Consider the following 23,051-nt stretch of genomic DNA (forward strand, 5'->3'; position numbering starts at 1 on the left):
TTTTGCATCCATGTTCATCAGGGAAATTGGTCTTTAGTACTCCTTTGTAGTGGGGTCTCTGTCTGGTTTTGGAATCCAGGTAATGCTGGCCTCATAGAAAGAGTTTAGAAGTTTTCCTTCCATTCCTATTTTTTGGAACAGCTTCAAGAGAATAGGTGTTAACTCTTCCTTAAATGTTTGGTAGAATTCCTGTGGAAAGCCATCTGGCCCTGGACTCTTGTTTTTTGGGAGATTTTTGATTACTGATTCAATTTCCTTACTGGTTCTGGGTCTGTTCAAATTTTCTATTTCTTCCTGTTTCAGTTTTGGTAGTGTATATGTTTCTAGGAATTTGTCCATTTCTTCCAGATTACCCATTTTATTGGCATATAATTGCTCATAATATTCTCTTATTGTTTTTATTTCTGCTGTGTTGGTTGTTACCTCTCCGCTTTCATTCTTGATTTTATTTATTTGGGTCCTTTCCCTTTTCTTTTTGAGCAAACTGGCTAGTGGTTTATCAATTTTGTTAATTCTTTCAAAGAACCAGCTTCTGGTTTCATTGATCTGTTTTACTGTTTTTTTGGTTTCGATAGCATTAATTTCTGCTCTAATCTTGATCATTTCCTGTCGTCTGCTGGTTTGGGGTTTTATTTGCTGTTCTTTTTCCAGCTCTTTAAGGCGTAAGGTTAGTTTGTGTATCTGAGGCCATTCTTCCTTCTTTAGGAAGGCCTGGATTGCTATATACTTTCCTCTTATGACCGCCTTTGCTGCGTCCCAGAGGTTTTGGGTTGTGGTGTTATCATTTTCATTGACTTCCATATACTTTTTAATTTCATCTTTAACTGCTTGGTTAGCCCATTCATTCTTTAGTAGGATGTTCTTCAGTCTCCAAGTATTTGTTACCTTCCTTTCCAAATTTTTTCTTGTGGTTGATTTCGAGTTTCATAGCACTGTGGTCTGAAAATAGTTTATTTATTTATTGTGAGAGGGGGCAGAGAGACAGAGAGAGGAGAACATCCCAAGCAGGCTCCACACTGTCAGCACAGAGCCTGACATGGGGCTTGATTTCATGAACCATGAGATCATGACCTGAGCCAAAATCAAGAGTCAGATGCTCAACTGACTGAGCTACCCAGGCACCCCTAGATGTCATTAATGCCACACAAAATGGAGGATGCCTCCCTGGGCTACCAGAACTGGGAGAATGCAGGCTTGGGCTGAGGCCTCACAGGCCACTCAGAATGATGTCTGCCAATGTTTGGCTTATGCTAACCATACTCATAGGAGATTGATGTACCCCCTTCTCCAAGAAGGAGGTGTATTCACAGCACTGAGACCCTAATCTGGAGTCAGGAAAGTTCTGAATGTGTCAATGTGCTAAGATGGTAAAGTATTAGTCCTTCAGCTGCTTAGGAACTGTGAGCCCTGAACCAGAATGTCCTAAAACAATCTCTTACTTCAGGGCTGAGGTTCCTCTCTGGTGGCAGGACTCCCCCGAACCTCTCTATCCAGGGTCTCTCCTTTTTGGACAGTAACCTAGTTTTCTCTCTGAACCCCAGGTTTTCTCTGCTGCATGATTCTTGAGGTGGGTTCATGCCCCTGAATTAGCTGTAGTCTCTCTGTGCTACTCTGCCTATCCCAAGAGACATTCCCTGCAGATTCATCAGATCTTACAATTCCAAGGCCTTGCTATTGTATTTGCCTTAAATTTTGGTTTAGGAGAGACTCAGTTTCTATATCCTTTGGGACATATGAATCTATCAGGAAAATAGACACACAAGTCAAGAGCTTAGGAGATCTTGTTGGACTGGATTCAGACTTGATAAAAGAAGTAGATGAGCTCATTGAGGTACGTAAAGCAGAAGGCTTAGAAGTTAACCTCAGGGAACACATCAAAATTTTAGGGCAGATGGAGCAGAGTACCAAGATCTAGAAATAAACACATATTTTTTGAAAATAAGAACATAATCCTGCCAGCATGCAATACTGTTCAACAGATTGGAATATTTGTTTCAGAAGGCTTTGTGCTATAAGTATTGATACCTGTAAGAGCTTCCCCAGGAATTAAGCCCCAGAAGGACTTTGGAGTAGATTCTGAGATCTCTGACTACCTACTCTGACCACATCCATCTCAGAGAGTTCTTTGAGGGTATCTCTTGGATTCTGCCTCTGCAAGCTGGGGAGCCACATTTACCTGGACATCCCCTAGCCAGTGTGAGATGTGTGACTGCAGAAATGAGAGCTCAAGGGTAGTGGAGGAGATGGTGCTTTGGGATCATACCCAACTTTGTGTGGAGAACAAAGTTTAGGCTAGATGAGGACAGTGGCCAAGTCTGCCTCATCTCCACTTTTCTATTATAATGTTTGGCTCTGTCGGGTACTCAATACATATTTGTTGAATATACGTATGGATAAATAGATAAATGAATGGGTGCGTGAATTAGTGGATGAATGGATGGGAGGATGGATGGATGGATGGATGGATGGATAGTGGGTGGATGGAGGGTAGGGTGAGGTTTCAGTCAATATTGGTTTTCCAATATCATTAGGTTTGCTGCCCTCCCCCTTTCCCACGGCCCAAGCCAGCAGGACTCCTCTGAAAAAATATGGAGGTCCTTTACCTAATCTTTCAAACTTCAGGGATAATAATATAGATTTCTCTTTCAACCCTGAGGTTTATGTTTACTTAAAAAAAATATTGTACATGTGGACTCAAACCTTACCAGAAAATAAGATCGAGGGATTGATATATGTGGATTTATAAAACTTCTAATATATTTAAGTAACCTTTACAAAAACACAATAGAGTATCACTCAAAACAACAACTACTACTACCATCTTAATGGCATTTAAAATATGTTTTTATTTAAAAAAGTTTTTTTAATGTTTATTTATTTAAAAAAATTTTTTAATATTTATTCATCTTTGAGAGACAGAGAGAGACAGAGCATGAGCAGGGAAGAGGCAGAGAGAGGGAGACACAGAATCCAAAGCAGGCTCCAGGCTCTGAGCTGTCAGCACAGAGCCCGATGCGGGGCTTGAACTCACAAACTGCGAGATCATGACCTGAACCAACGTCGGATGCTCAACCGACTGAGCCAACCAGGCGCCCCAGTGTTTATTTATTTTTTAGAGAGAGAGAGAAAGAGCGAGTGGGGGAGGAGCAAAGAGAGAGAGAGACACAGAATCTGAAGCAGGCTCCAGCTCTGAGCTGTCAGCACAGAGCCTGACACGGGGCTTGAACTCATGAACCGCAAGATCATGACCTGAGCTAAAGTTGGATGCTTAACTGACTGAGCCCCCCAGGCGCCCCTAAAACATTTTAGATTGGCAATAATGTGCCATATATAATTAATTCACAAAAAATATTTTCAGGATCTTCCTTCTCTAAAATTTCAAAAAAATAAAAAGTGGAGGTGGGAGGATTCCTATACATCCACTTGCCTTGCTGCAAATACTGTGCATCTAAAAGCAGTATTTTTTATCTCCATGCAAATATTCAAAGCCTTTCTGACATTTGGAATTAAGGGATTAGGATATGGGTCCCTAAATCATAACTGGAGTGACTCACCATTTGTTCTGCCTCCATTGTAATGGTTCCTGATTGTGAAAAAAGGACTCAGACGTCCAGCCACGTAGTTCAGCATTTTGATCTAGAGGGATGCAAAACTGAGGAGGAATTTCTGTACCTACCCCGTCTACTTTACAAGGTTTCTAGAAGAATCCCCAAAGAAAAATAGATGAGAGGCCCTTTGTGACTCTCCAGGCTCTGTGTAGCTTCATGCAATTCGTGTTGTATGTATTAGAAGACAATCAACCTTCCACAGAGACTCTCACAGGTCAGATCATGTCACTCACCTGCTCAGAAGGCTCTGGCACCTCCACTCACATGGCACGTTTGAGCAAGCCCTGCCCACAACCTGCAGGGCTACCTGTGATCCAACCATCCCAACCATTAAGCTCAGCTCTTACAATAACCCTTCTACCAAGGGATTCGACTTGCCAAACTTGATCCCACCCCAGGACCTTGGGACTTGCCATTCCTTCTGCCTGGCATGCTCTTCCTCCTGATATTCCCACTTCTTCAGTTCTCTGATCAAATGCTTTCTCTGCACAGAGAACTTTCTTCACCAGCCCCATCTAAAATACCATCCATGGGGCTCCTGGCTGGTTCTGTTGGTGGAGCATGTGGCTCTTGATCTCGGGGTTGTGAGTTCAAGCCTCACATGCGGTATAGAGATTACTTTAAAAAAAAAATGTTTAAAATACTATCCACCTCCTGTTCTAGTCCCTCACCCTGATTTTTTTCTCTTCATGGCAATAACTTATTAATTTATTTATTATGTGTCTCCTCAACTAGGAGGGAACATCGACAAAGGCAGAGAATTGTCTGTCTTTTTCACTGGTGTGTACGTGGCACTTAGAACATCGGTAGGTGTTTTTATTAGTTATCTGTTGCTGCATACACAAAGGTAGTGGCTTAAAACAACACACATCTATTACCTCAGAGTTTGTGTGAATCAAGAATCCAGGCATGGCTTAGCTGAGTCCTCTGCTTTGGGACTTCTCATGAGGCTGCAATTAAGGAGTTGGCTAGGAGTTGGATTCTTATCTGAAGATCTGATTGGGGAAGAATCTACCTCCAAGCTCATATGGTTGTTGGGAGGATTCAGTTCCTTTGGGTTGTTGGACTCAGAGTTTCAGTTCCTTTCTGGGTATTGTCTGGAGTCTGCCCTCAGTTGCTTGCCAGAGGGTCTATCCACAGCTTAGCTCACAATATGGCATCTTGCTTCATCAAAGTGATCAAGGGAAAGAGTCAGTTAGCAAAACAGAAGTTATGTGTTATGTAATATAATCACAGAAGCATCGTCTTGTCACCTTTGCCATATTGGTTAAAAGCAACTCACAAGTCCTGCTCACGTTCAAGGTGAGGGGGTTATACAAGGGTATGAATACTAGGAGGTGGAGATCATTGGGGACTATTTTAGAGTCTATCTGCCACATTACTTGCTCAATAAACACTGAATATTTTTAATCCAATGTACAAATTGACACTGGGGAAGGAAAGCTGTAAGATTCAAGATTCTTGCAATTTATTTCTTGCACAATGTAGAACTTCTGTGAAATTTACTTATCCTTTTCCCAACTTCCCTCTGATGTTCTGTGACCAGCTGGTCTGCTTGCCTGCATGAGCTGCCCCAGGCTTTGAAGATTCACCCAAGAGAAGTGACCCACACACAACCCAGACCCTTCAAGAATGTATAATCTGAAACTCACCATTCACAGAGTTTATTCCTTATCCACGAGGATCCCTGGAATTGGTCAGTTGCATCCTTATACATTACAAGCTGGAAGTGGTGTCCTTGAATGGTTACTTTGCATTTATGAGGCCTTGCTGCGAGCCAAGTTAATAATGCATCTAATAAAAAGAAGGAAAGAAATATATTGTTCAGTAAGGTAGATATTATTAATATGATTCTGTTTTAAAAGGGCCATTACTTCAGAGTCTTGATGTCTGGCATGCTGTTAAAGAAGTTTTTTTTTAAGAATCGCCATGACAACAGAGAGAGCCCCACTTCCCCTGAGTCGATTACAGATTTGTCCATGTAGGGAATTGGAACACATCCAGCTTACTGGGAATCCTTTTCTGTCTCCTTTGGCAAAAGCCCTGGCTTATCATCCAGAGTGAGCAGGAGTCTCAAATCCATCAATATTCACTGATGAAGTTGTCGCCATTCATTAACAGAGACTTGATCAGCAGACGTTTATTGATTGCCAGGCACATGCAAGGCACTCTGGGGGATTCAGAGACATTGCTGTCTGAAGGATTGATGTGTCCACTGCGTGACAAGTTCCAGCCCCTCCAGGCATAAGGAGCCATGTGGGACTGAGCTCTGGGTGGGACAGACCCTGCTCAAGGACCTGGGACTTAAACGGTGAAGAACCGTGATGTCATGATGTGCACATTGGACAGTTCTGACCTGTGAGGGGATTCTTGGTGTGCAGGGTTGGGCTGCATGGATGAGAGGCCTAAGACAGTGGGTGAAAACCTGCCCTGGGTCTTAATTTTATATAAACTCTAACTCCAAATTGCTGGGTCACCTTGGGCATGCCACAGGACCTCTCTAGCCATTACTTTCATCCCTTACATGAAATAGGATTACATTTCTTCTTGGTGAACCTGCAGTGATCACATTGTGATCTGTTGCTTGTTTGACCAGACAGGCCTTTGAACCTGCTCAGGCAGTGATGACCCACTGTTGTCTTAGAGGTGCTCAACACAGTGCTGGGCATGCCCTAACACTCAACAAATGAATGAATGAGAATTGAAGCCTTCCTGCAACCACTCCATTCTTTGCCAACCCCTCCACACTGCTATTATACTGGCCTCTCACTCTTCCAAAGGAAATCCAGGACAGTAGAAAGCACCCCAGTGATCCCAGGCCTGCTTCCCACCCCAACCTATGGCGCAACTCAACTTTTCTACTTTGGATAATTTTTCAACCCAGGAAGGGTCCAAAGGAATGGGATAAGGTGTTGAAGCCAGGTATGATGGATAGGGAGAAGGGGACAGGGGAGGAAGGAACAAGTCAGAACTGTTTTGCTTCCTGTAAGATGTGTGAGAATATGTTGGATGCTCTGTGCAGTGAGGGAGCAGCTCCATACTCAATTGGCAAGATGAAAAACAAAAAATGGAATGGTACAAATAAAAAGCAAATAGTAAAATGGTAGCATTAAACCCAACCAAATTATTAATCTCATTAAATTAAAATAGTTTAAACACTTCAAACAGAAGGCAGAATGTCAGATTGAATAAAAAAGGAACATACAACTTTATGATGCTTACCAAAAACCTACTTTAAATATAAAGACATCAATAGATTAAAGGAAAAAGGATAGAAAAGGATGTACCATACTAACCAAAAGAAAGCTAGAGTGGTTGTGTTAATATCAGATGAAGTAGATTTCAGATCAAAGAATATTTGAAGGGATAGAGAAAGTGTTTTCATAATAAAGGGACAATCTATCAAGTACCCATAACAATCCAAAACATGTATGCATCTAATAATAGCTTAAAAATACACGAAGTAAAAATTAATAGAAGTGAAAGGAGAAAGAAACAAGTATGTAATTATGGTAGATGCAACCTCTCATTCAATAAGTGATAGAACAGGCGTGCCTGGGTGGCTCAGTCGGTTAAGTGTCCAACTTCGGCTCAGGTCATGATCTCACGGTTTGTGGGTTTGAGCCCCATGTTGGGCTCTGTGCTGACAGCTCAGAGCCTGGACCCTGCTTCAGATTCTGTGTCTCCCTCTCTCTCTGCCCCTTCCTCACTCGGGTTCTATCTCTCTTTCTGTCTGTCAAAACTAAATAAACATTAAAAAAAATTTTTTTTAATAAGTGATAGAACAAATAGAAAATCAGTGAGGATTGGAAATCAGCTGACTTAATTCAGTCAATCAGCTTGACTTAATTCATATTTATAGGACACTCTACACAACAACAGCAGTAGGGACATTCTTTTCCAGAACATTATCAAGTTAAACTATATTATGGGCCATAAACAGGTCCCAATAAATTTCTTAAGAATCAAAGCCTACAAAGTAGGTTCTCTGACCACAATGGAGTAAAATTAGAATTCAATAACAGAAACATAGCTGGAAAATCCCCACATATTCAGAAATGAAACAGACTATTAAATAACCCATGGCTCAAAGAACAATCAGAAAGTATTTTGAACTGAATATAAATGAAAACAACACATCAGAATTTGTGAAACACAGTTAAAGCAATGATTAAAAGGAAATTTGTGCCACTAAAAGCCTGTATTAGAGTATAAGGAAAGTCTTAAATCAGAGACCTAAAATTTTACCTTAAGTAATCAGGGGGAAAAGGAGCAAAGTAAGTAAGAAAGTAAATAATAAGAGTAGAAATGAATAAAACAGAAAACCAAGAGAAAACCAATGAAAGCAAAAGATCATTTTTGAAATGCTCAATAATATTGATAAACTCTAGCAGATAGAAGAGACAGACAAAATACAGAAACAAACTACCAACAACAGGAATGAGAGAGAAGAAATCATTACAGATCCTACAGATATTAAAAAGATATGAAAGGAATATTGTGAACAGCTTTATGCTAATATTTTTGACAACTTAGATGAAATTGACAAATTACTTCAAAGACACAAACTACTGAATCTCACTGGAAAAGAATAGATATTTTGCACAGTCATATCTACTTATGAAATCAAATTCATGGTTAAAAAAAAATCCCATAAAGGAAACTCTAGATCTACATGCCTTTCATGGTGATATCTACCAAATATTTAAGGAAGGAATAACACCTGTTTTACACAAAATTTTCCAGAAACCAAAATAGGAATGAACACTTCCCAACTCATTCTATGAAGCCAGCATTGGCCTGACATCAGAAACAGAAAATTATTTCACAAGAAAATTATTAATATCACTCATGAACATAGATGCAAACATTTAATTTTTTTTTTTATTTTTAAACATTTATTTATTTTTGAGAGAGAGAGAATGAGAGGGAAAGGGGCAGAGAGAGAGGGGGCGGACAGAGAATCTAAAACAGGCTCTGCACTGACAGCAGCAAGCCCAATGTGGGGCTCAAACTCACAAACTGTGAGATCATGACCTGAGCCAAAGTCGAATGCTCAACCGACTGAGCCACCTAGGTGCCCCAGATGCAAACATTTAAAACAAAATTTTAGGGGCGCCTGGGTGGCGCAGTCGGTTAAGCGTCCGACTTCAGCCAGGTCACGATCTCGCGGTCTGTGAGTTCGAGCCCCGCGTCGGGCTCTGGGCTAATGGCTCAGAGCCTGGAGCCTGTTTCCGATTCTGTGTCTCCCTCTCTCTCTGCCCCTCCCCCGTTCATGCTCTGTCTCTCTCTGTCCCAAAAATAAATAAACGTTGAAAAAAAAAAAAAATTTAAAAAAAAAAAACAACAAAATTTTAGCTAATCAAATCCAGCAATGTATTAAAAGGATAATGTATCGTGATCAAGTGGATATTATCCCAGGACCCCAAGGTTGGTTTAACATTTAAAAATAATGAGTATAGGGGCACCTGGGTGGCTCAGTTGGTTGAGCATCTGACTCTTGATTTTGGCTCAGGTCATGATTCTAGGGTTGTGGTATGGAGCCCCACATCAGTTTCCATGCTGAGTGTGGAGCCTACTTGAGATTCTCTCTCTCTCTCTCTCTCTCTCTCTCTCTCTCTCTCTCTCTCTTTCCCTGTCTCTCTTCCCCACTTTTCCTTTCTCTCTCTTTAAAAAAAAAAGTATAATTCACTATATTAACAGAGAAGAGAGAAAAAATTGTATGGTCATCTCAATAGATGGATAAAAAGAATCTGACAGAATCCAACATCCATTATTGGCAACAACTCTCAGCAAATTAGAAATAGAAGGGAACATCTTCACCCTGATAAAAAGGAAACTATGAAAAGCCCCTAGCTAACATCATACTTAATGGTGAAAGACTCAAAAACCCTTTAAAATCATAAATATTTCCACTCTTCTTGTTTAGCATTTTACTAGAAGTTTAAACCAGTACAGTAAGAACAAGAGATTTAAAAAGCATAGAGTTAGGGGCGCCTGGGTGGCGCAGTCGGTTAAGCGTCCGACTTCAGCCAGGTCACGATCTCGCGGTCCGTGAGTTCAAGCCCCGCGTCGGGCTCTGGGCTGATGGCTCAGAGCCTGGAGCCTGTTTCCAATTCTGTGTCTCCCTCTCTCTCTGCCCCTCGCCCGTTCATGCTCTGTCTCTCTCTGTCCCAAAAATAAAATAAAAACGTTGAAAAAAAAATTTTTTTTAAATAAAAAAAATAAAAAATAAAAAGCATAGAGTTGGAAAGGAAGAAGAAAAACTGTCTTTATTCACACATGACATAATCGTCTTCATAGAAAATCTTAAATGGATCTACCAAAAAGCTGTTAGAACTAATAAATGAGATTAGCAAGTTTGCAGGATATAAGAACAATATATAAAAATCAATTGTATTTATATCAACTACCAATGAACATTTGGATATTTTTTAAACAACACCATTTATAACAGCATCAAAAATATGGAACCATTGGGGATAATTTTTTTTAAAATGTGTAACACCTGGGGGAGGCTGGGTGGCTCAGTTGATTAAGCATCCGACTCTTGATTTTGGCTCAGATCATGATCTCACAGTTCAAGCATTCGATCCCCACATCGGGCTGTCAGCACAGAGCCTGCTTGGGATTCTTTCTCTACCTCTCTCAAAATAAATAAATAAACTTCAAAAAATGTGTAATACCTGTACAATGAAAACAATAAAACATTGTAAGAGAAAGTAAAGAAGACCGAAACAAATAGAAATATAGGGTGTACATATTTCAGAAGACTTAATATTGTTAAGTTCTTTAACTTTCCCAAAGTGACCTATAGATTTGTTGCAATCCCAATCAAATTCCCAGCAAGTGTTTTGTAGAAATTCACAAGATGATTCTAAAATTTATGTGGAAATGTGAACGACCTAAAACAACACGATTCTGAAAAAGAACAAAATCAGAAGTTTGTGCTACCTGGTATTATGATTTATTATAAAGCCACTATAATGAAGACCATGTGGTATTGCCATAAAGATAGACATATAGATTAATGGAACAGAGTAGAGGGGTCACGAAGAGAAAAGGACATACAAACCAATTGATTTGCAACAAAGGTGCCCAGGCAAATCAACAGGGAAAGGATGATGTCTACACATGATGACAAAACAATTGGAAATCATACGCAAAAACTTGGACCTCCACCCTGACCTCACACTCTATACAAAAATTAACTTGAAATGGATCATAGACCTAAATATAAGAGCCAAAACTTCTGGAGAAGTTATAAGAAAATCCTACTGCTGCTGGGTTTGGCAAAGATTTCTTAAAGAGAACACAAAAGTCAAGAACTGTAGAAGTCAAAAATCAACAAATTAAGCTTCATCAATGTTAAAAATTTTGCTCTTCAAAAAACATTGTGGGGCATCTGGGTGGCTCAGTGGGTTAAGTGTCAAACTCTGGATTTCAGCTCAACTCATGATCTCAGAGTTTGTGAGTTTGAGCCCCACATCGGGCTCTGCACTGACAGTGGGAGACTGCTTGGGATTCTCTCTCTCTGCCTCTCTCCACCCTCCAAAGGGGGGGAAAAAAACACCTTAAAAAAACATTGTAATGAAAATAAAAATGCAAACAGTAGGCTGGGAGAAATTATTTGCGCAGCGGACGTCTGACAAAGACTTGTGTCTAAAATATATAAAGAACACTCACGACTCAATAATAATAATACAGACAACCCAATTAAATAGTTAAAAGGTTTGAACAGATACTTCACCAAGGAAGATATACAGATGGCAAATAAGCACATGCAAAGATGCTCACCATCATTAAACTGTAGTGAAATACGCACATTTAGACCACAGTGAGATACTACCACACACCCACCAGCATGGCTAAAATTTAAAGTACTGACCATATGTATCAGGTGTAAGGATATGGAGCAACAGGAATTTTCATACACTGCCTGAGAGAATGTAAAATGATATATTCACTCTAGAAAACAACTTGGCAGTTTCTTAAAATGTTAAACATAGGGGCACCTGACTGGCTCAGTCAGTAGAGCATGCGACTCTTGATCTCGGGGTTGTAAATTTAAGTCCCACGTTGGGTGTGGAGATTACTTAAAAATAAAGTCTAAAAAAAAATTTAACATATGCCTACCCAATAACCCAGCCATGCCACTCATAGATAGTTACCTAAAAGCGACAAAAGCATGTGCTCACTAGGACAAGTACCAAGTCTTGTACACAAATGTCCATAGCAGGTTCATTTGGAATAGCCCAAACTGGGAACAACCCAGATGTCCATCAACAGGTGAACCGATAAGCAAACTGTGGTATATCTTTAAAACGGAATAACTTCCTTTTTCTTTTTAAAGATTTTTAAAAATGTTTATTTATTTATTTTTGAGAGGGGGGAGGGGCAGAGAGAGAGAGAGAGAGAGAGAGAGAGAGAGGGAGAGACAGAATCGGAAGCAGGCTCCAGGCTCTGAGCTGTTAGCACAGGGCCCAATTGGGGGCTCGAACTCACGAATCATGAGATCCTGACCTGAGCTGAAGTCAGACGCTTAACTGACTGAGCCACTCAGGTGCCCCTAAAATGGAATAATTTTTTTTAACGGAATAATATTCAGCAAGAAAAAGAACAAATCGATACATACATCAGAATGGATGAATGTCAAACTAATTATGCTGAGTGAAAAAAGCCAGCAACAAAACAAAAAGGACGCATTCTGTGTGATTGCATTTATATAAAATTCTAGAAAATGCAAGCTACTCTCTTGTGATAGAGAGTAGATCATTTGTTTGGACAATGGCGGTGATGGGGAGAACCAAAGTGGGCAAACTGGGGGAATATTTACACAGGGTATGATTAACAAGAGTTGGGAAAGGTAGATGTGAGGGTTGAGGGAGAGAGAGATGTCTCCCAATCTCTGGTTTCGAGACTAGGGAAGGTGGGTTATGTGCAATTCCCTAAGATGGGAAACACCACGTTAAACATCAAAGTGTTCAGTTTTAACATGATGGAGTTTGTGAGCAAGCAGTTGGATGTTCTTGTCTGCTGCACAACAGAGGTCTGGGCTGGAGGCAAAGAATCTCAGAACCCAGGTCATCTGAGCCCGGGTTAAAAAATGTAAGTAACCTGAGTACACTGAGAGTATGGGTGACCCCAGTGGGCTTTGGAATGCAATTTCCGAAAAAATTCAAACTCACTAGAAGATAAATTTGTTCAGCTCCTCTCTGGATAATACTGAGTTTGTTTCCTTTTCATGCAGTGGTTTAAAAAATAGAGAGATAGGAAAGAAAACATCTTAGTTCAGTGAAAAGGGCCCTGAAATGTTGAGGAAGCCCATGTTCTAGTCCTGGATCTCCCCTTATCTCACTACGATTGATTTTGGACAAGCTGACTGTCCTCTGTCCCGTTTCCTCTGGGCACAGAATTCTGCATTGGCAATGACTTTGTTTTGGCATTTTAAAGTTTTCTAGCTTCTATCTTTTCTGTTTTGGGTCCTAACTGGAAGTCTGGCGTGTTAAGTGGGTCCCACCTCTCTCATGAACATGAACCCCAGTTCTGGTCTCCCAAGAGGCCATGAAACTGCAGAAAGGTCCACCAGGTTCCCACTTTCTCTTGCCCCCTTTCTGATTGGCTTCTAACTGAGAGGGAGGGACTGTAGGTCCATTCATCCATCCATCCAATATTCATAAAGTATGTGCCAGGTACTGTGGCAGATGAAATAGATTGCCAGAACCTTTTGTTGTCCCTTTAGGATTTCTAAATGGGATTCGTGTGAGTTCATCCAGTGCTTGTCTGTCTCTTTTTTCTTAGAAACCTCTTTTAGTTGAGCTCAGAATTTAGAGGATGAAAATGAATATTTAGATCTGTGATTCAGCAAATTACTTCGGTTCTTTGTGATCTTTTTTGGCTCTAGGTCAGGTTCAGAGCCATCTCTTAGTTTTATTTAACGTGGTCATTTGTGTTCTGTTCTTCCAGATTTGCCTCTCTGATTAAATTTTAACCAGATAGACGGTAAAATGAATTTGCCCTCCCTAGTTGCTCTCAGGAGGGGAAGGGGCTTATATAATAAAACTGTGGTGGGGAGAAGGGATGGCAGCTGGTGGTAAGTAAAATGAATCATGCATACATAAATAATAGAGAGCAGACCACCCTGAAGCTGAGAGGCTCCCACTGCATTTTTTCAAAATATGCATGTGTTATAGGGAGAGTACATTTTTGCAAGAACCCCTGAAATAACATTCAGCTTTCTGTAAGATATTTATCTCCTGAGGCTCCAGGGTTGCCAGCAGTGAGATGGAAACTTGCATGGGGCAATCTTCTCTCTTTATAGCTTAGTTTGATATTCTGGACTGTAATAATAAAATATATTATGCATCATTTTTATCTTAATGCTTATTTTTTGTGTACTGCATATTTTTTTCCAAGTTTCTACAGTGAATGGGCACTCCTTTAATAATCAGAAAACCAAAACCCATGATAAGTGGAATTTATAAATAGTATTTATAACCTAGATATTATGGTGGGCACAAATGAAATATTTTGTGTGGATGTATAATTCTGTTGTCAGGCAGGATTGCAGGCAGCAGACCTTTGGAACTTGGAACCTGGTGCAAACAAACCACACTACCTCCTCCTCTAGAGGACTCCCTGGTATTATGTTACATCGGTTTCTGCTCTCCACAACTTGTCTGCCTCCCGGCATAGGGTTCCATTGGGTGAGGCAGTGGCCCATTGTTTCTCTAAGTCTGCAGTGCAAGACAAAGAAGGCTGGACAAATATTTGTTCAATTTTTGCTTAATGAATTGAAACTGAATTGAAGATGGGCACCTGCTCCCAGCTGCTCCTGGTCTAGGCAGGGATTGATTGTGTGAAATGGCAGCAAATGGCAGCTGCCTAGCAGAATATTCATAACTTGGGTGAGCCTGGGACTGTTTTTATAGGTTGCACGGGTTCAGCTTTCACTGAATTTTGATAGTTTCCCTGGAGGCCAAAATGTGTGTGGAAAGGACAAAGGAACAGGCTGAGAAAAGAAGCTGAGACCAAGGTTGTGAGCTGATGGCACTGCACGTTTTCATTTCTACTCTGTTTTATGGTTATCGATGGGTATCACTTGTTCCTCTATCAGATGAATAATGATGGTGACAGTTCCTATTTTGTAGGAACCAATGTGCCACGCACTGTGCTATGGGCTTGTAGTACTAAGGACTCTCTTGCTTGCCAGTGACAGAAAAAAACCCAATTCTAATTTGTTTGGGGGAAGTAGGGGATTTATTGAACAATGTACTTGACAAATCCAGGTCCTGGTTTCAGGCATGACAGAAAGCCACCTGTCATTCAATTCTGCCTCCCTCTGTGTCAGCTAAGTTTCTGGCACAGCCTTCCTAGGTGCTGGCTAGATGACCACTGACAGCTTCAGGCTGATGACATCAATAACCACAGAGGAAAGAGGTTTAATGGGGATAGTAGTCTTGGGATGCTTCCCCATATATATATATATATTTTTTCCCCATAGGAGCCTTTTCTTTTTCTTTCCTTATAGACCCTTCTTCCTTGTGGCTCAGCCATGAGGTGTTATTGTCCTAGAAGCAGGGCAGCGTGGATACCACTCTGAACCTAAAGTCCATAGGGATGAGGAGGGGGATACCTCCTCCAGAATGGAAGGTAGCATAGAAGCCCTCAGGGAAATGGCAATGTGAGCAAAGAGACTGGAGAGGATGGGTCTAGGGAAGAGTATGATGCCCAGTTCCCTGAGGGGCCCGAAGCCACCTCTGTGCCATGTCTTGGCCTAGGAAGGGGTAGAGTACAACAGAAATCCCAGCAGGTTGAGAAGAAAGCTGAAAGCGAAGAGAGCCAGTGCCCACTTCCTGTTTGGAACTCTGCCCCAGAATGCCCTGTGCCAACACAGGAGGGCTGTAACAAAGTGAAGTGGTTGTGTGACATATTTAATGGGAAATGGCTCCAGAAGATGCCCGAGTCACCCTTAGTCCTCCTGTGACAGAGAAAGCATCCAGAAGCACCCACATGTTCCCTGTGGGGGGTGAGAAGGTAGCTGAAAGAGAGAGGAAACCAACTTCCCACAGTGGCTGGGAGAACAGGATGAACAGGTGACCGACTCCTGGCAATCGGAGTCAGGCCCAGGGCTTGTTGGTATGGCTGGCAAAAAGAAGTTATTTCTCTGCCGGACTTGCGGCTGTGAGGTTGTGAGCCTCGGGCTGCTGGGGTCTCCTTGTGGAAAGAAGCAAAGCTGACTGATGGAGAGTCTCTGGAGTCTTTAGTCTCTGGAAATAAGTCCAGACACGAGGCAGAAGTGCCCTGGGCTTTTCATTCGCTTAAGTCAACCAAAGTCTTTCTTTGTTTAAGCAAGTGAGAATTGCATTATCTGTCATTGACAGCAGAAAGGGCTCTAACCCAAGTAAGGTATAGAGAGGCAGGCCAGCAAAGAGGTGGAGCCTGGAATCAATGGGAGGACAGTCAGAAGGAGGAGCCTGTAGACCAAAGAAGTGTTAGGTGGAACGGGTGGGCTGAGAGCCAGAGGAGAGTGAGAAGGCACAGTGAAAAGATTTTGTGGTGAGCAGTACACGCTCCCGGGTTCATGACTGGGAGGGGTTGTGTCAGTCAGGGCAGGAAGGAGCTCAGGACAGCAGGGCATCACGGGACTAGGGTGAGAAGAATGCCTTCAGGGGAGGAAGGCATCCTAAGTGGCTAGGGGAATGGAAAGGTGAGACCACACAGGTAGATGGGGTTGAGAGCTTGGAACAGAAGACTTTGGTGCAGGAAGTGGTGATGTGATATAGGAAGTTCTAAGCAGAAAACCAGAGAGCAGGCAGAAACATGGGTAAGATATCTGGGTGTACTGTGGATTTAGGAGCCCTCAATACACGAGTGAAAGAAGAGGCGAAGTGATGAGCTCCTCCAGAAAGTGCATCTCAAAAGTAAATAGTTAAACAGCAGTGTCTATTTTGCTCAAGGCCAGTTATGCTAGGGCACACAGGGGTCATTGACACCAAAAGCCTGACAGTCACAGTTGGTGAGATCATCACCCACAGAGAAATCGTGTAGAAATTCCCTCCAGCTGGAAGCCAACATTGGAAGAAATGACCCCACGAATGCATTATCACATCAAGTTCAACCGCATGCCTTGAGGCTAACAGCGCGTTACAGATCAGTTTCAAGTAGCTCGCTCCTAGGAAGCCACGGGGTCGGGAGAGGGTGAGAGAGAGGCCTTGCGGGACGCCTGCAGGCCATCCTGAGACCCAGCAGCCGCAGGTCTAGAGTTGACCTACAGGGCCGGATGTGGTCGGTGCCGGAAGAGAAACGTGAGGAAGGCTGAACGAGGCGGGGGCATGGTGGCGAGAACCGTGGGTTTGGGTCCACGCGTCAGCAGTGACCCGGCGGTGGAGGATCCCAAACACGCGTGCCCAACCCAGCACCGGGATCGGGGCGGTGCCTAGCCAGGCACAAGGCCCAAAAGCACCCACACTAGGACCCGGGGCGAGTCTGTGTACCCCGGGTTAGGCGTGCGTCCGCGTAGTCTGATCCCAAGTCCGGCTTTGTGAGGCGCGCGGCGACTCTGTGTGCATGTGGCTGCGGTCCCAGTACACTCACGGTGCCCGTGACCGTGGCTTAGGCACGCCGGAAGCTTGGTGGACTGGCCTGTCTCTGGGGGCTCTTTGGCCCTCCAGGGTCAGCATCCCCTCCGCAACCCCTTCCGCGCGCTTCTCCCTGCCGGGGCCGCCCCGCATCGGCGTCTCCGGGGCGGAGCTCGGGGGCGCCCGGCGCGGGGCGGGCCGAGCCCGGCGTGGGGCGGGGCCAGCAGGGGGCGCTGCGGCATGCTGTGCTGCCCCGAGGTCGGTGCACGCAGCCCTCGCCTCCCCCCGCAAAGGGCTGAGCAGGCGGCGAGCGCCGAACCGGGCGCGCAGCGGCGGAGCCGGGGCCGGAGCCGGGCCGGGACCATGGACGGTGAGTGGGAATGGTCCGGGGCCCGGCTGATTGTCTTTTGGGCTGAGCGGCGCGGAGGCTCGAAGCGGACAGGCGTCCCAGGGTTGAGAGCCCGGGGGGATCCTCGGGACGCGCCCAGGCCGGGACGACGGGACTGAGTCTCCGGTGGGAGAGAGGGGCTGGGCGGGCTTCAGAGCACCGGGTCTGAACCCTCCGACTGAGCTTCCTCCTCCATTCCCGCTCCTTCCCCAAACCCCAGCCCCCGACTCGCTGTTTCTCCCCCAGGCCACCCCGGCCTCCGCCCCGCCGCCCCTGTCTCCAAGCCTCAGCACCCTCTAACCCTCTAACTCTGCCAAGGATTGCGGCGCCCTCTCCCGAGCCCTCGCCCCCACCTCCCTCAAACCCGCTGCCTCGGGCTTCTCCACCTCCAGCCCCGCGCCCCTCCGGCCCCGCCTTCCTCCACCGCGTCCCCGCCCCTCCAACCAGCTCCCGCCCGGCGCCCGCGCTCCTGCGCCTAATTCCAGCCCCAGCTGGACCTCCCAGGATCCCGATTCCCGAGGCGCTTCGAACCTGCTGGTCTCCAGGTGAGAAGGCGGCGGCAACTTCTCCGCGGCCTTTCTCGGGGGTGAGGCTGGCACCCCCTCAGCCGCCTGCGCCCGGCGCCTGCGGGAGTCCCGGGGCCCCGCCGAGGGACCGCTCCGCGAGCGGGCTGGCGTGCCTGGGTGCTAAGGTTGGGGCTGCGTGCTCCAGATCCCACGGCCTTGCTTTTGCTCGTCTGGAGCGATCTAATAAAGAAGCCGGCTTTGTCACACACCAGAAATGGAATTGGCTTAGAGCAGGTTGCTTTCTTTGTGGCAGCAGCGGTCTTTCAAGTTGTACCTGTGGATGGTTCAAGGATTAGCGGTGCAGGAGGACGTGGAGCCATATTTTCCCGCTTCGCTGGGCGTTCGGAGGCTGCAAAGGAGTCCCCCCGGGGAGCGAGGCTCTCACCGCCTGAGTGGCCAGTGCCTTCGTGGGAAGGCAAGGATTCTTTGTAGGCTTTCAAAAAGTAAAATCAGGAGAGATGTGAAATTAGATCGGTACAAATGGGGAAGCGTGGGGTGGATGGCCAAGGGGGCCTCAAGAGGGCTTCATAACTTGGGGACATTTGTTGCCTATGATGCGGAGGGCCCCCGGTGAACCCGAGTATAGAGCAGACCATGCCCAGCCTAGGCTTACAAACGTGACGTGACTGCAAACGGAGCTTGGCAACAGTTCCTTCTCCTTGGAGGTGTTGGTGCTCAGCCTGGACATCTGTGGGAAGAGAGTTCAAAGCAGATGGTTTGAAAAGCCTCGTGTTCCCTAGAGAGGGGTGGAGATGCACTGGTTAACAGCCTGAAAAGCCAGTGCCTGAATCTGCCCGCATCCCTTCTCCTGGCTTTCCTTGAGTCTTGTTTTAAATTAATTGCGTATTTCAGAGAAAGGACACATAGGGGATACTTCTCTTTCAGGAATTAACTCCTGGCCAGTCCACCCTCACTAATGCTTGGGAGGCTGCTGTGGGGCACCAGGGACAGGATGGGTCACTGGGTCTCTGAAGCCTAAGGCTCTGAGCATTTGTGAAACTTGCAGTATCCATAAGTTGTTGTTGTTGTTATTGTTGTTGTTTTTCTATTGATTGGCCTGAATAGTAATTAGCTCATTATTCTTTCAGCATTGAAGAGTGAATTAATGAGTAATTAGCCCAAGGTCACACTGGGGCTCAGTAGGCTCCCTCTAAGTGCCCACAAATTGCTGAGGGCACCTTCTTAGTCCTCATCATGCTGTTCAGTGGCGAGTTGTTGACTGTCAGATGCCCCACTAGCCAGGAATGCCTTCAGCGGGGAACCATCTCTGTCAGCACGCAGCCTGGCACCCTCTAAGTGATAGGTACTCAGTGTTTTCTCTAGTAAACAAAATGGATCCCCCTCTTGAATCTAGGCTGAGTCCATAACTCTTGTTTTTCCATTGTGCTGCATTGTTTTCAAAATACTGTCCTTAAATTCATCAATTTTTTAAAAAATGCATCCTGTCGCTGGAGACAGACTCCTTTTTGTGTTTATTTGGGAACGAGAGCACTCGGTTTATGGGTCAGGCTCTGATAGCTGGGTCTCTAACCTCAGTGGGGACTCCAGAATTTCCGTGAAGGAAATCAGCTGTCCTCAGCCTAGAATTGGGGTGAGGGGGTGATGGGCACTCTGGGGAGCTAAGGCTGTTTGCTGAGGGGTGAGGCCCTCGCAGCTTAACCTGTAGGGCCCTGAGTTGTGACTGAAGCTCCCCCCGCCACATCTCTCATCCATGTCTATAATGGGAAGGAGCACTCAGGGAGACCAAGCAGTGCTTGAAGAGCCCTGCCGGCCGCTTCAGATTGCACCATCTTTAGTCTAGTGGGTACTGTTCACCCCAACTTTCCCGTGGAGAGCTGGGAGCAGTGCTTCTTATAGGTTTCTGGCAATGTGGTTTGTGGCTCTGTTGGGGCTGGTGGTTTAGGATGGGGTTTCTGTTTGTTGGAGGTGGCTGTTACCCACCGACAGGTCAGCAAAGCCCAGCTCTTCTTCCTCTGTCAAAGGCCGGCCCTGAAGAATACGACCAGAGGCGGAGGGGGTGGGAATGCCCCGTGCCACCTTTTTTCAGGAATCCCGCAAGGCTGCCATTCAGAATGTTACTTGGATGTGGGAACCGGCACTGCCCACGGGTTAAGGGTTGTCATGGGCTTATCTTTCTTCCCCAGACTGTCTCAGTCTCCAAGTCTGGCTCCTACCCAGAATTCCTGCCGCTGAAGATGAAAAATCTGTTTTCTAGAGGAGGTTTAATTAATGCCTGCAGTTTGTGAGTGAGACAGGGAGGGAGGGAGAGGGAGGGCGGTGGTGCCTACTCTCAAGGTGGGTAAGGAGAAGGATGGGAGAATATCCAGGGTCCTGGAAAAACAGCAGGGGTAGGCTTCAGCCCCAGGGCATTGCCTTGGGACAGGGCTTTTGGTTGGTGGATAAGGATGTATGCCCACATTCTGGGATAGGGGTTACCAATAGCAGCAGAGGCACTGAGATAGGAAAAATAGCTCACAGTAGACTGAAATACGATTTGTTGGGCTCACTGTTCACCTTTCCAGAAAGCCTTGAAGGACAGCTGAGAGCTGGACTTAGCACAGTGAGAGTGCGGAGCTATTTTAAGTTTTTGAATGAGGGTTGCGCTGGGCCCCTTTGACTTGAGTGACATTAAGCTGGGGTTGGCCCTGGGGAGTCACCTCACACCTGCGATGCTGAGGGAGAGAGCCCAAGAGAGTGGCAAAGGAGAAGCAGCTGGCAGAGTCCGTGTGCTGCACTTAGGGGTGAAGAAGAGGCAACAGCTGCTTTCTGGTAGGATGGTCGGCCTTTTGACAGAAGCAGCCTTCCAGGGACCTTTTTGTTTAATGTTTTTATTTTATTTTTGAGAGAGCATGTGCGCGTGCAGGGAAGGGCGGGGGGTGGCTGGGACCAGAGGATCCCAAGCAAGCTCTGCACTGACAGCTTTGGCGCTGACTGCAGTGAGCCCAGTGTGGGGCTCAAACTCATGAACCTCAAGATCATGACCTGAGCCAAAGATGGCCCCTCAACTGACTGAGCCACCCAGGCACCCCCCCCCCCAGGCACCCTTCTTGAACCTGCTGGGCAGCCTGGCAGATGGAACAGGGCCTGCTGAAGCCGCCCCCCACACCAACCTGCAGATCCTGGAAGGCAGCCACGCACGAGGAGGCACCTGTGAACCGGGAATGACTTGCGGAGTCTGCTCTGAGTTCCAAAGGCAGGAGGGTCAGGATTATTTAACTGGACCACAGACTCCAGCCTGCTAGCCTCCACCCCCAGAAGGCTGCTGTGAAGGTTCTTGGGCCTTGGTTAGGGAAACCCCGGGCTTCTGGAAGGTTACAGTTCAATCAGTAATGAAGAGAGGAGCAGTCCCAGGAGCATGGATGTAGATAAGTGATTGAAAAGGCATTGAAAAACTTGGAGGGGCCTTGAGGAGTAGTTCCTGCAGCCAGGGGTAGCCTTCAGTGTGTGCTCTGGGCTGGGTCATCCATGCACCTGCCCTCCCTTCCTTTGTCCCTCCCTCCTCCTCTCCTTGCCCAGTCTCATCCTTCTGTACTGCAAACCTCGGGGAGCTGCCTCTGTGCTGGTACCCTGGGGTAGAAGAGAATTGGGGTGACTCAAACATCTAGTAGTAGCAACTAGGAACTTTAAAATTCTGTTTATGTTTGCCCACTTGCCTCCCCAACTTATACATTGATGTTTCTCTATTATGGGGCATCCTTTTGTCATGTGCTTACCACTCTGGGCCTCTGTGTGTAACCGACTTCCTCAGAGAGAGCTGTAATCAATAGCATGGAAACCAGAGCTTTAAAAAACAAACTAAGATGAAAATTATTGCACCTGGTTTTGACACCCCCTTCCCCTCCTCTCTGCTTGTTTGTGGTTAGACTCATAATTTACACCAAATTTACAAATAGTTTGAATACTATTTGTCCTACCACTCAATTAGTAGGAGACCTGTGTCTTTCCCACTAACAAAACCATAGCTTACTTTCCTAGAACTACCTCATTCTTGGATCCCATACCAAACTTTAGGCCTTCAGAGATACAGCCATATCATTTGGAGCTTTTAAACTATAAAATAAACTATAAAATAAAATGAAGCTCTTGCTTGCTAATTTTGTCATCTAATATGGGAGAATCTGAAGTTAGAATAAAACATGTTACTGCCTTGTTAACTCTTTATGCTTCTAAAATGAAAGAAGCAGTTGGATTAAGGTGGAAGAACGTTATTATGGTAGAAATGTCTGGAAACTCAAAAATAATAAAGGAGGGACACAGTCTTACAGAAATAAACTGTTAAATTTTAAACATTGTTACTAAAATGTGCAGAGGTATAAATAGGAATTTCTATAGAAGTATAAGCAAGTATAGAATTTTAATGAGTATAGGTAAGTATAGAAACTTTAGTCATTTTGTTGAAATATTTAATTAAATATTTAATATTATGGGGCGCCTGGGTGGCGCAGTTGGTTAAGCGTCCGGCTTCAGCCAGGTCACGATCTCGCGGTCCGTGAGTTCGAGCCCCACATCAGGCTCTGGGCTGATGGCTCAGAGCCTGGAGCCTGTTTCCGATTCTATGTCTCCCTCTCTCTGCCCCTCCCCTGTTCATGCTCTGTCTCTCTCTGTCCCAAAAATAAATAAACGTTGGAAAAAAAAATTAAAAAAAATATTTAATATTATGATCATACATTATTATGCTTATGCAGTACCTTACCATATAAAAAAAATTTTTTATGTTTATTCATTTTTGAAAGGGAGACAGAACACAAGCGGGGGTGGGGCACAGAATCTGAAGCAGGCTCCAGCCTCTGAGCTGTCAGCACAGAGCCCGACGCGGGGCTCGAACTCCCGAACCGCGAGATCATGACCTGAGCCGATGTCAGTTGCTCAACTGACTGAGCCACCCAGGTGCCCCAGTACCTTACCATAT

General features: G+C 45.0%; 1 protein-coding gene and 1 long non-coding RNA gene across 5 annotated transcripts in view; one reads left to right on the forward strand and one right to left on the reverse strand.

Moving 5' to 3' along the window:
* Nucleotides 1–4,403: 4,403 nt before the first annotated feature.
* LOC147577194 (uncharacterized) lies at nucleotides 4,404–18,754 on the reverse strand. Of its 3 annotated transcripts, XR_015240009.1 has the most exons (4): nucleotides 17,205–17,373; nucleotides 10,117–10,294; nucleotides 5,261–5,402; nucleotides 4,404–4,772 (listed from the first exon to the last, which is right to left on the reverse strand). It is a non-coding gene; the product is annotated as an uncharacterized LOC147577194 (long non-coding RNA). The 3 variants fall into 3 exon arrangements; XR_015240010.1 differs by lacking the exons at nucleotides 10,117–10,294; nucleotides 17,205–17,373 and adding an exon at nucleotides 18,108–18,754; XR_015240008.1 differs by lacking the exon at nucleotides 10,117–10,294 and having other exon boundaries at nucleotides 17,205–17,365.
* The window catches only part of PXYLP1 (2-phosphoxylose phosphatase 1), a 71,869-nt gene continuing 66,235 nt past the window's right edge, over nucleotides 17,418–23,051 (forward strand). Inside the window, exon 1 of one of the 2 annotated variants that reach the window (XM_086674409.1) lies at nucleotides 17,418–17,558. The gene's annotated coding sequence lies outside the window, so the exon portion shown is untranslated. Of the gene's footprint in view, nucleotides 17,559–17,993; nucleotides 18,122–23,051 lie in introns of those variants that run through there. The other variant, XM_086674410.1, reaches the window with a different exon arrangement.

Source organism: Puma concolor, chromosome C2, assembly GCF_028749965.1.
Source record: "Puma concolor isolate L17-30 chromosome C2, mPumCon1.1.hap2, whole genome shotgun sequence".
Taxonomy (NCBI): Eukaryota; Metazoa; Chordata; class Mammalia; order Carnivora; family Felidae; genus Puma; species Puma concolor.